The 12,878-nt window shown below is 38.6% G+C and overlaps 1 protein-coding gene across 2 annotated transcripts in view; it reads right to left on the bottom strand.

The window, feature by feature from the left end:
- KLHL31 (kelch like family member 31) overlaps positions 1 to 12,171 on the bottom strand; it is a 31,560-nt gene extending 19,389 nt beyond the window's left edge. For both annotated transcript variants that reach the window (XM_066359183.1, XM_066359182.1), the window contains exon 1: positions 11,861 to 12,171. The gene's annotated coding sequence lies outside the window, so the exon portion shown is untranslated. The remainder of the gene's footprint in view (positions 1 to 11,860) is intronic.
- Between the last annotated feature and the right edge of the window lie 707 nt (positions 12,172 to 12,878).

The raw sequence follows: 12,878 nt of genomic DNA, 5'->3' as shown, positions 1-12,878 counted from the left end.
ATGGATTAGGACTTAAACATCATTTGAAGGGCTTCATTTACTCTCGTGAAAAAGTGAGTAATAACTATTTTGAAGTTTTCCTTAATAAAATACTAAAACACAAGAAGATATGTAAAATGTAGAATATATATATTTATAGATGTGGATATGTGTATATATGTATGTATATAAATAAATAAATGTAGCATTTAAAAAATCAATAGGTAAAGACTTGTAATGATAGCATTAGTTCAATTGATTTTTACTCTACATATTTACTAAGATAATTTCCAGATGAATTAAATATCTAAATCTCTCCTTCTCTCTCACACATACACAAAACTAACATAGGACTAGAACAAAATAGCTTTGCCCCCTCCCCCAATCTTAGAATGAGAAAGGCCCTCTTAAGTGTAACATAAAATTCAGAAGCCATACAGGAAAAGACTGAAATATCTGAATATAAACAAAAATGAAATGGCAAAACAACACCAAGTGTTTAAAAGACAAGCAACAGAGACTGTGAAAACAAACACTGGTAACATTTTTGACAGCTAAAAGGTCAATTGACAGAATATTTAAAGAGCTCCTACAAATCAATGAGAAAAAGGTAATCCAATTTAAAAATAAACAAAGACCACAATTAGGTAACTAGGTCATTCAAAGAAGATGAAACACAAATAGTTAATAATTTTTTATTTTAAAGCTAAACTAATAACTATCAGGAAACTGTCAGCTGAAATCAAGAGATTCTTTTTATTTTTTTGTGGTCATTTTTTTGTCTGACGGTTAAAATATTTTAAAATATCCATGATATCATATATTGGTGTGGTGCTCTCTATAAACTGTTGAGAGTATAATTGATTCAGATTTTGAATAATTTGGCAGTCACTTGGGAACAAAAACTATATTTATGTTTTGACACTAAAATTCTAAGTGTAGGAATGTGCCTTAGAGAGATATAACCACATAGAGATATATTTATATGAATACTCACATATTAAGGATAGTAACATTTTTCATTATTAGTATTATAAATATTTGAATGAGTTATTAAACCTATATGAAGTGTACATTTAGCTTGATAATGGTAGCTCTGATAGTTTTAGTATTAAACAGACTTGAAATAATATTAAGTTTACTAAATATATACATAGTCCTTAAAATATTATAGATTAAATTATTCCAGCCTTTCTGAAAAAATTGAGCATAATCATCGGAAGATGCTATCTTTTGACTTTTAAGTGGATTTCATTTACTTCATGGTAGCATGCACGTTTTTATGAGGTTAGTGGTGTGTTTTAGTTATAAAGTCAGTATGTGCAATCAAAGCTTCATAGTATGTTATCTATTATTCCAGATAATTGTATATGCTTACACAAAATTATCTACATAGTTTTGGGCAGCGGTGTGCTAGGAAACCAACTCATTAGAGGGGAAAAGCCCTTATTGGTAAGGTGCTAATTTCTTCAGTACAAATATACTCTGCTGGCTGATTTTAAGCTATCACGCTGTTTAACAACCAGCTTGCCAAGTTCCTGAAAATGTAACAACTGGTTCTTGTGAGTCAGTACCAGGCATCTCCAGCACCGTACTATAAAAGAACTTCTATTAAAACAAGTTTACACTATATTATTCAGTAGTTAGCTTTTTGCACCTAGCAGTAACTTGTGTACATCTTTCTGGTGGCAGAGACAGAGAGGGAGTCAGAGAGAGGGACAGATAGGGACAGACAGGAAGGGAGAGGGATGAGAAACATCAATTCTTCATTGCGGCTCCTTAGTTGTTCATTGATTGATTTCTCATATGTGCCTTGACCGGGGGGCTACAGCAGACCGAGTGACCCCTTGCTTGAGCCAGCAACCTTAGACTCATGCTGGTGAGCCTTGCTCAAACCAGATGAGCCCGCGCTCAAGCTGATGACATTGGGGTCTCGAACCTGGGTCCTCCACACCCCAGTCTGACACTCTATTCACTGCGCCACTGCCTGGTCAGGGTCGTGTACATCTTTCTGTATCGATACATTCACAAATTTGCCCCATTCCGTCTAATATGTAGCTACAGTGCCCCATAGTAAGAATATATAAAACCTACTTAATTATTTTCTTGTTGATGGACATTTAGGTATTTAGGTGCTTTATAGTTTCTTGGTGTGTGTGCTTTAAGTCTCACTGATGAGATCATCCTTGAGGGGTAAAACTTGGCTTTTATCCCTCTTGGAAGGTCTTCAATTTAATTATTGGAATATCTATTTAAAAAATTCCATAACCTTTCTATTGTGTTTGCTCCTATTCTGAACGCGTTAGACTTAAATGCTCAGTATTGTATATTTATCATTAATAGATTATCTCATTGGTAGTATATGGAGTGGATATTTCAACAACTGATAAAACAGGGCACCTCCTAACTAACTAATACGGCCTCACAATACTGAAGCTGGGTCCCAGCGGGTCCCAGAGGTACCCTGTGTAAGTCTTCAGTCACTGAATTATAGTAAAGCAGAGGGGGTCCTGGGAGAGGGCTGGAGGGGTGAGACGGATTCAGGGAATGGGAGAGGAGGAGTCAGGTAAGCTGTCCTACGGCTAATTACCAATCAGTAGGTTCTCAATATTTTAACAGCTGATACTATACTGAAACATATTCATCCTTCCCATAGTATGGGAAGTAGTACAATATTAACTATAGAACCTGCAAAAAATTTAACTTTGTGTATTGTAATTGCTAGGGTAGTGCTATCAAATGAAAATACAGAATTTAAAATTTTTCAGTAGCCATACTAAAAAAGGCACAAAGAATTCGGTGAAATTAATTTTAATAATATATTTTATTCTGTGTCCAGTAGTTTCACAGTAAAATTCTTTGCCCCGAGCATTTTCTCTGCAGTCATTTTTGCTATATAGCTAATTGGCTGAAGGCAATTTTTCTAGAAAAGGTGAAATAATTGGCTGCCAGTTTGGTTTCATTTCTCCATTGACAAAGTTCGCACACATACTCCCATTTTTTATATTATGTAAATCTTGGCTCTCATAACGGTCTCTACAGTGACAGGTAGACCTGGTGATCTTTAAACAACTGCATAGAAAGCCAGACTGCAAAGCTAAGGCTAGAGTGTGCACTATCCTAGAAAATGATAGCATGTCAGTTCTTGCAAATCCTTCAGTCGGCACAGTTATCCTGCGCATCCATCAAAACCAAAATTTTACCAAGCTGTGGCAAATATCAAAGAGGCAGCCACTAATTCACAGCCATCTTTGAGAGCATTTATTATTGATTCTTTAGTTGGAAACCGATACCTCTCTTAATGAAGGAAGAAATTGTAGCAAAAAAGAAAAAAGTAAAATACTATGAATAAAAGACTTTGAAGACAATATATATATATTTTTTGTAATAAAGTCTTTGACTTTGTTATTAATTTTTTCATGTTTGATCATGTCCCTTTTAATGTTGCTCTTTTATATTTCATTCTTTTATCTTTTACTGTGAAATTGCCTTATGCTCAATTAGGTATGTGGCAAAAATGCTTGTTGCAAAGAGCTCATAGTGAAACCACCTAAAACCATTTTATTCAATTTACTTTTTACAAAATATAATTTCAAACTGTAGTTGCTATACAATTATTAATGTGATACTTTACTTTTTTTTTTATACTAACACTTCAAAATCCAGAGTGTGTTTTGTACTTACAGCACATCCCATTTGGGACTAGCTACACTTCAAGTGTTTAATAGCCACAAGCGACTGACAACCATGGCACTGGACAGCACTAGAGCAGCCCTAGAGCAACCACTTAAAAATGCCAAGTGTATCTGAAAAACCAATAGATAAAATTTAGATGGAATTCAAAAAAGGGCAGGAAAGTTGGAACAGAGGAATAAAAATTCAAGGGACACACAGAAAAATAATTTAATGGTAAACCTAAATCCTAATAATTATGTTAAATGTTAATGGATAAAACATTCTGATAAAAAAAGCCCAGATTGTCAGAATGGATAAGAAAAGCAAAACCCAAAAATACATGTTGTCTACAAGAGACTATAAATATAAAGACACAGGTAGGTAAAACAACAAATGGATAGAAAAAGATTTACTAAGGAAATAGAGACATAAAAAGACTGGAATGGTTATATTAATATCAGATAAAATGTAGTGCAAGGAAAAAAGAACAATAACCAGTAATAAAAAGGGAATTTCACAATGATAAAAAGGTTAAATCATCATCAAGACATAACGATCCTAATGTATATATGTAAATAACAGAGCTTCAAAATATGTAAAGGGAGAAATAGCCAATTTCTCAGTTATATTTGAAAACGTTAGTAACTCTCTCAGCAACTGATAGAACAGAAAAGAATTAATAAAGGTATAGATTATCTGAACATTGTTAATCACCCTGACTTAATTGATATTTCTAGAACATCACATCCAACAATCGCAGAATACAAATTTTCCTCTAGAGTCCGTAGTACATCCACCAAGACAGAATTTGTGCTGGGCTTCTAAACATATCTTAATAAATTTAAAAGCATTAAATTCATACAGAGTATGTTCTCTGATCATACTGTAATTAAATTAGAAATTAATAACAATAAGCTATCTAGGAAAACCACCAATATTTGCAAATTAAACAATTCACTTCTAAAGTATCCATGCATCAAAGAAGAGATCACAAGGCAAATGAGGTATTTCTAATTGAATGATAATGAAAGTACAACATAAATACTAGCTCCACTATTCATGATCTAACCTCTTAGAGTCTCCATTGACTTATCTCTAACGTGAAGATAATCATAGCTCCTGCCTGGAGGGCTGTCAACAAAAGCTCAGGGAGGAAATGCATGCACAGCCTTTGGCACAGGATCTGGCAAAAAGTGAGTGTTCGAAAATTCTTGAATCATTTTTATTAACATCAACAACCCTTGTTGGTTGTTTCTTTGGGAGTAAAGGAAGTAACGTCTTTCAACTTTGGGGTGAAGCGCATCAGAGAAAGCCGCCACACATGGGGAAGCAACATGAGGACCAGGCCGTGATGTGGGACGAGCATCGAGTGACCCAGGTTGAGAACAGGCAAACAGCAACCAGGAGAGATTTCTGGAATCCATAACCATTTCTAAAGGATTTTGAAAACAACAGGAAATGCAATTATGTAGGCTGAGGAACAGATTATTTTTATTTTGATATAAACGATAAGGGTAATCATGGAAGTTTGGAAAATCTGGGACATTTGATTCTGGGTCGTATGAGCAAAACAACAGATTACATGGAGTAGACTGAACCTATGAGCCTGGACCTAAACATTCACATGAAGGGAACTATTTTGATGGGGTAGTGTTAGGATAGGAAGGTTTGCAGATAATAAGAATCTTGCCAGTCCTTGATCGAAGGGGTTTTAAGAGGAATAAACAGGTGCAGGAGGCAGGTCATTAAAAGTAGAGGAGATGCCTCATGCTGAAGCAGGAAGGCTGACTCAGCATAGTGTGTGCAGACTGAGGTCATGAGGAGACAGTTGGGCAGGTATTATTAGGCCAGTACAGAAAGGCTGTTGTATGCCAGGAAGGTTTTGGACTTGATAATTAGTATGTAACGGAGCAGGATTCAGAAGTCTCCAGGAAGGAAGAGGACAACCTGAGTGAAATCAGTGAAAGATCTTCCATGGCCTGCCTTCTCTGACTTCCTGTTGCCACCTGCTCTGTCCTCCACTGCCTGGCCTTCATGCGGACCCTGCATTCCCATGGAAACCCTCCTGACTCTCTCTATCTGAACTCCACTGCCTGTGTCCCATTTCTAAAGGGCCCTACTGGGTAATACATACATTAGCTAGTCTGACAAACGGTCTAATCAATTAATGGTTATATCTACTCTTTCTCCAGATATGTGTGTTTTTTGGTGAATTTTTTTTATCAGTGTCCTTGTACAAATTTCTAAGAGTAGGCACTGTGGAACACACACACACACACACGTGGGCAAAAGTAGGTTTATAGTTGTTTGTATGATAAATAATACAAGAGTAATAATTTTGTGTACTCATGACTAAAAACCTACTTTTGTCCAGCCTTGTGTGTATATATATTTTTTATTCTTTAAATAATATTTATTTATTTTTAATAATATTATCAATATTTTAATGATATTTTAAATTTCTATTTTTTAAAAATAAGAAAGGGCCTTAGAGCCCTGAAAATCAGTTTGCAGAAGTAATTGGCTTCCTTAGCTCTCTAGGGGATAGGGAAGACCGCAGGAGACCTTGTGACAGGAGACTAGACTTCGGATGGTGAACACACAATACAGTATGCACATGATATATTATAGAATCGTACTCCTGAAACCTATATATTTTTTTAACCAATGACATCCCAATAAATTCAATAAAAATGAAAAAAAAAAACTTACTCTATCATCATAAAAATAAAAGGAGTAGGATGTGAGGTTCTAACCTAGCCATTTTCAGATTCTTGATTAGTCACCATAAGTAGAAGTGACCTATAATCTCAAACACTTGGTAAAATAAATGTATCGTAAATATGAAAAAGAAAGAGAGACTATGGAAATCGCAGCCTGTAGACAACTTCCTTTCCTGGTGGCGTGTTTCCCCAGATCTGCTCATAAATTCTTTCTTTACTAGAGCTGCCCTGACATTCTGTTCCCAGGTTTGCACCTTGAAGGTGAAGCTGTCCGTCCACCTGCCTGGTGTTCTCAGTCTGTGCCGTGTTCCTGCAGTAAGGTCACAGCAGACCCCTCAGAAGGGTCCGAGGATCAGGGCACTTCTTTGAAGCGGGGCAAAGCTCTGATGTCCTCTAGGCAGCAGAGAGGTTCACTGGCTCCTGCAGCCTGATCAAGCCCTTCCACTGGGCCTGCTCTTTTATTTCCATCCGCCCCGCTAGGGGCTCCTGCCACTACTTCTCTCAGTTGAAGGAGGACTGCAAGCCACTCAGAAAGGTAGGGCAGCCGCATTGTATTGTGTGTTCCCAGCTCCATTGGGCAGAAGGCTGGCTTCCTCATTATGGTGATCAAAACCCAGGAGGCTCTGTTCTCACTCGCAGACAGGAAGCCTCTGGCAAATTCTCCAGGCCTCCTCACACTGGGCCCTTTCTGGAGACACAAGGCATGTCATACTTGGTACACACACACACACACACACACACACACACACACACACATTCATCACATCACTTGATCAACCAGCATTTTCCCACAATCATATTTAAATGAAGAGCAAGGGAGACTTTAAAAGGAAGAAGTTATAAAAGGGCAGCTTAGGAGTAGATGTGTGAAAGTCAAGTGGAAGGAACAATTTAATTCACTTCTACTTATTCATTTGGTGATGGTCCTGAGTCATAAGGCTGATTATAAGGGCTAATAGCTGGTGATTAGAAAAAAACTGAGTATTAACAAAAATGTATGACTCAGGTACTAAGTCATAATGTGAGGATGTAGTCAAAAACAATTTGTACTGGAACTCTCACTGCTTTTCCTACAATTATACAAATGTTTACTCGGCAGCCCTGGTCATATTATTAGTGTTTACTAACGATGGTCACAATGACAAGCCAAAATGTGGCTAAGGAAAAAGGTTACGAAAAGAGTTGCATATAATTTAGAATAATAGCCTCGACATTGAGTAAGACATTTTGAGAGCATTCTTATTGATTAAATTATATATTAACTCAAAGTTGCAAAGAGGTTTTAATTATTATTGTTTTTAAAAAAGCATTTTAATTAATTTTTTTAAAACAGTGAGTGCCTTGTGGCTAGCTGCTCAGGGACTCTCAGGCTTGGTAGCCCCGGCAATCACCATGGTGACCATGCCCAGGAGACAGCTTTTACTGGGGTTATGGTCTGGATGATGAGGACTATATATAGCCTTGCGGAGTTGCCCATGGCTGGGAGCGTTTTAAGACTGTATATCTGTTTTTTCTAAAGCACAAAGGGCTTGATTCTTCTTCCTAATCCAGAGGGCTCTAATGAGTTGCCCCTTGAGGTAAAGCGAGGAAGCTCTATACAGAGCCTGGTTCTTCTGCCTCTACCCCCAGACTATAAGTGGCTTGCACTTTTTACACGGCCCCTACCATAGTAAGGCATGGTGGAAAGAGCAGGTCTTGCTATAGCAACTGAGGTTGTGTAATGGGAGAAGCGGCCCTTTGGAGGTATTTCCAGTCTCTTCTTGTCTTTCCTTTTTTGGGTGAGGGAAGAAACTTTACACAGGCTGCAGAAGGTTCTGGTAGGCTCCCTCTTTTACCAGAGCTGTCCCTCCATTCTGCAGAGGACACCCAGAGAATTCTCTCGTCATGGACACCACAGCTTCCTCCCTTCTCTGCTCCATCCACAATCACCCAAGCAGCTTCTTGGGTCTCCTCCATCATAAATGGGCAGAAGGGTAACAGAAATTCAATTCCATGCTCCCCTCCCACTGCTCACTGCAGATCTTGGCTCTTGCATCATTTCTATGATGACAGCGTCCCGTATTCAGCACTCAATAAACAACTGGGCAGTTGAGTCAATCATCACATTTTTTCGTCATCTTTTGTACTTGCCAAATTTAAGTGTGTTAATAAATAATTCCTGAGTACAAATCACCAAACACAAATCTATATTATGAAATAGAGGTACATGGTTACCTCTATTTCTACCTAAAATAATAATGATATAACTAGCATTTATTAATTGAGGGCTTACTGTGTGCTGAACCTTGGGTAAGTATTTTATGTGGTTTTATTTATTTTTTTAATTTAAGCAATTCTGAAATCCTAAAATGTAGGATATATTAAATGCATTTTACAAGTGAAGAAATTAAGGACCAGCCTGACCAGGCAGTGGTGCAGTGGATAGAGCGTCAGACTGGGATGTGGAGGACTCAGGTTTGAGACCCCTAGGTCGCCAGTTTGAGCGCAGGTTCATCTGGTTTGAGCAGAGCTCACCAGCGTGAGCCCAAGGTCGCTGGCTCCAGCAAGGGGTCACTCGGTCTGCTGTAGCCTCCCAGTCAAGGCACATATGAGAAATCAATGAATGAACAACTAAGAAGCTGCAGCGAAGAATTAATGTTTCTCATCTCTCTCCCTTCCTGTCTGTCTGTCCCTATCTGTCCCTCTCTCTGTCTCTGCCACAAAGAAAAGAAAAGAAAAGAAATTAAGGACCAGTGAGAGTTTAAAAAACATATCCAAGGTCATACAAGGTCACACTCAAACCAAGATTGAAACCTGACCCCCTACTGCCTCCTTTAAACTCCGGGTAAGTTAAAATCTGTAGCACTTTTAACAGTTCTTTCTAACACGAGAAGATAGAGACTGAGCGAGGTAGAGTTGAGGTTTATAAATTCAAAATCTGAAGATGGAGAATATGAAATGGTTCTTTAGGGCTCCAAACACTGAAATGAAAGAGTTGCTCTTTTAAATGTAAGATACATTTATTTGGGGACAAACAGAGTCTGTGGATTTCTTTATCTTGTTAGGGGTAATAAAGATATGAAACTTCACTAGGATGATAGCCAAAAATAGGAACAGGTTCAAGGAGATCTTGCATGAATTTGTTGATCAGAGCATCAAATACTTCCTTATAAGTGTTAAGCTGAACATGGAATTATTAATTTTTGTTTAAAGACAAATTTTATTAATTTCTTATTCAACTTAGAGGCCTGTGCCTGACTTTTATTGATGAGGCATACAGACTCTGTACATCGAATCCACTTATATTTTCCAATTCTGGATGCAAGATGCAAGATCCCAGTGCTAACATTTTTGGTTTGGGTTTAGTTGAGAATTTTACTCTACGTAGCTCTTTCTCTTTCCAGTCTGTTGTGTGTGTGTGTTAAATTTGGGAAGGAGAATCAGAAATCTAGTTTTTAAGACTAATGTCTCTTTGGTTGTCATAGAACTGAAAATTGTTGTTTTTTTTTAGTGTGTGTATGTTTATTTTGTTCTAACTAGCTGATAGAGCTGTAGCAAAATATCCAACCATTTAGGTAAGTATCTGTCAAATGAGGAGATGTATACCTTTCAATTCTAAAATTTTAGAGAGTTATAATAAACAGCTGTCATTTGCTGTCAGAATTGTCAATGTATCACTTCTCCCCATTGTGACCGTTTAGAACCCCAGAATCAGCTCATGGCCAGATATGGGTAAACCAGCTGAAACAGGAGTCTTCACCTGGAAGTCACGCATCTGGGTCTGCGTTGCCAGATTTAGCAAATAAAAACACAAGATGTCCAGCCTGGCCTGTGGTGGCACAGTAGATAAAGTGTCTATCTGCAATGCTGAGGTTGTCAGTTCAAAACCCTGGGCTTGCCCGGTCAAGGCACATATGGGAGTTGATGCTTCCTGCTCCTCCTCCCTTCTCTCTCTCTCTTTCTAACTCCCTCTCTCTCTCCTCTCTAAAATAAATAAACAAAATCTTAATAAAAAGACTTCAAAATACAACATGTACAGTTATATTTGCATTTCAGATAAACCATGAATCATATTTTAGTATAAGTATATCCCATGCAATATTTGGGACATACTTATACTAAAAGCTGGCTTGTGGTTTATCTGAAATACAAATGTAATTGGGTGTCCTGTATTATTTTAACTAGCAACCTTTTTTTGGGTGGGTGAATCTATGAAATTTTCTGAAATACTATGAAACATATTTGCATGTGTGTGTTTATGTGCATTTTTTTGTAGAGTGGGCCCAGAGCTTTCATGAGGTCCTCAAAAGGGTCCACAACCCAAAACAGACCCAGAACTATTGGACTGAGAAGGATGCTACCAAGAGACGGGAACACCCTACCCCCTTCTGCCAGCGCACAAGTCCATGTGAAAGTATCACACTTAAACCGAGTCCCGCCCGGCCTGAAACAGATCTCGGATGAAAAGCTCCTAGAACTGATTATAGAAAAGAATTGTCACTTTATATTTAAGAACATTCTTTTTCCCGCTGCTCTCAACCCTTAGTTCCCAGGGGAGACTAGACAGGGCAAGTTGAAGAGCCATGTGTGCTCAAGTGTCACTGTCACTCTGATGCCAGAATGAGCTGGGATCCCAGAATGACTTCTTGCCAAAGGGGAGAATCAGTTGCCGGAGCTCCCTGCCCCTGCCGCATTCCTAGCTCTGCATCTGTGCCGGCTCATCAGCGCTGACGCCCGGAATAGAAACGCGGGCTCTGCTGCTTGCCATTTTAAGTTAAGTCCGATGGAAGGGGAGGGGGAGGGTTCCACTTCACTGTTTCATTTCCAACGTGATTTCTAATCTAAAACGCATGTCAGTATAACCGTATGTGCACATTTAGAACAAAAACTTATTTTACAGTGAAATCACAGATTTGTTCTTTTTTTTTTTTCCAGAGGTGATTTTTCTTTAGTCAATAGGTTATATTTCTGGGAATTCAAAGGGTTCTCTGATTTATTTATTTATTTTGCTACCAATTTCATTAAAACAAATTGCATTTTATCTAAAGTTATTGGGTGTCAAATGTTTACATGGTTCTGGATAAAAATGGGGAAGAAATTTTAAACTTTGTGAACATCACTTAAAAAATTTTAATTTCCCCCTCTCATCTCTATAAAAATAGAAGGAGAAAAACATACATCAGCCTTTACAGACTTAAAATGATTGTTAGAGATTACAAGTACTTTTACTTTCTGAAAGCATCCTTTCACGAATGTCTAGAACTATGTATGACATTCACCTAATGTACCACATCCCTTTGACTTCAAGAAAACTTGGTTTTCTGGCTACTTGGGTTTCTGGCTCCCAAGTTCAGATTGGGGAGGAGAGCGATGTGCCCCAACTGTAGACGCCTTCACTTGAGGTCGCTCTGCGAACACCAGACACACGGCCCTCTCCCACCCACGGAGCCATTCGCCCCAGCGTCTAGAAGAAGGAATTGGAGAACGTAGCCCCAGCTCCTTACCCTCCTGAGTGAGTGGCGTCCGGGACTTGCTATGATGAAGTGTCAGCAGTAGACTCCTCTTGGGAAGTAAACTGTGGAGAGAAAGAGAGAGCGGGAGAAGGCAAATCCTGTGGGGAGCCACCAGCAGCCACCTGACAAGTCTCAGCAGCAATTTTTAGAGTCACCCTTTGCAGTCCCACTGGCTGAAACAGCTGAGCCTGTACTGTGGCCCCAGGAGCGGGTGAGGGCTCTCCCTCTCTGGCCGGGGCCTCCGGGCCGCCTCCCGGCAGAGGGCGGAGCTCTGGTTGGAGGAGAGGGGTTGGGTTTCTTGACCTGCCCAGTGTTTTCTTTCTTTTTTCTTTTTTTCTTTTTTCTAGTCAAGAGCTCAATCAACCTGGGTGTGAGGAAAGAAAATTAATTAGGTGGGTATTTAATTGATGGGAGCAGGGATTAGAGTGCATGTACTTGGTAAGAGGAAGGAAAAGTTGTGGATAAAAATGAGCTTCTAGAAAGGTAAATAGCCTGGTCACCTCAGGTCCTTTGAGAAGACTGAGTTTATAAATAGACTGTTCTTTAGAAGAGGAGCACATGTTTAGGACGACAAGGTGCCTTCTACGGTACCTCACATATGGCACGAACATGATTAGAGTCAACGTCTAGTTCAACAGAGTGAAGTTCATAACCAGTCCTTGATAATCCAGCGATTCATAGGGAGTTCTAGGATTCACACACACTCTAGTACACAGGCAGGCTGGGAAAATACCTACTTTGGCAAGATAAAAAAATGTGAAAAAATATATATAGAGGATTATAAATGACCACAATTAACTCTTTGAGTAGTATTTTGTTAACCCCTTGAGAATACACATAGATATTTGTACTACTCAAAGGGTTAATAGGCATTAAGAGTGTGAAATGGCTGCTAAAGAAACTTAACCTGATATTAGGCTGCAATAATGGACAAACAGATCATGGAAAATAAGTGTTCTGTTATTCTTCATTAGTCAGATCACATGATGAGCATTGCTTTGACACCTTG

Source organism: Saccopteryx leptura, chromosome 1 (genome assembly GCF_036850995.1).
Source record: "Saccopteryx leptura isolate mSacLep1 chromosome 1, mSacLep1_pri_phased_curated, whole genome shotgun sequence".
NCBI lineage: Eukaryota > Metazoa > Chordata > Mammalia > Chiroptera > Emballonuridae > Saccopteryx > Saccopteryx leptura.
The sequence above is the reverse complement of the archived record's forward strand: the minus strand, read 5'-3'. Positions and strand labels throughout refer to the sequence as shown.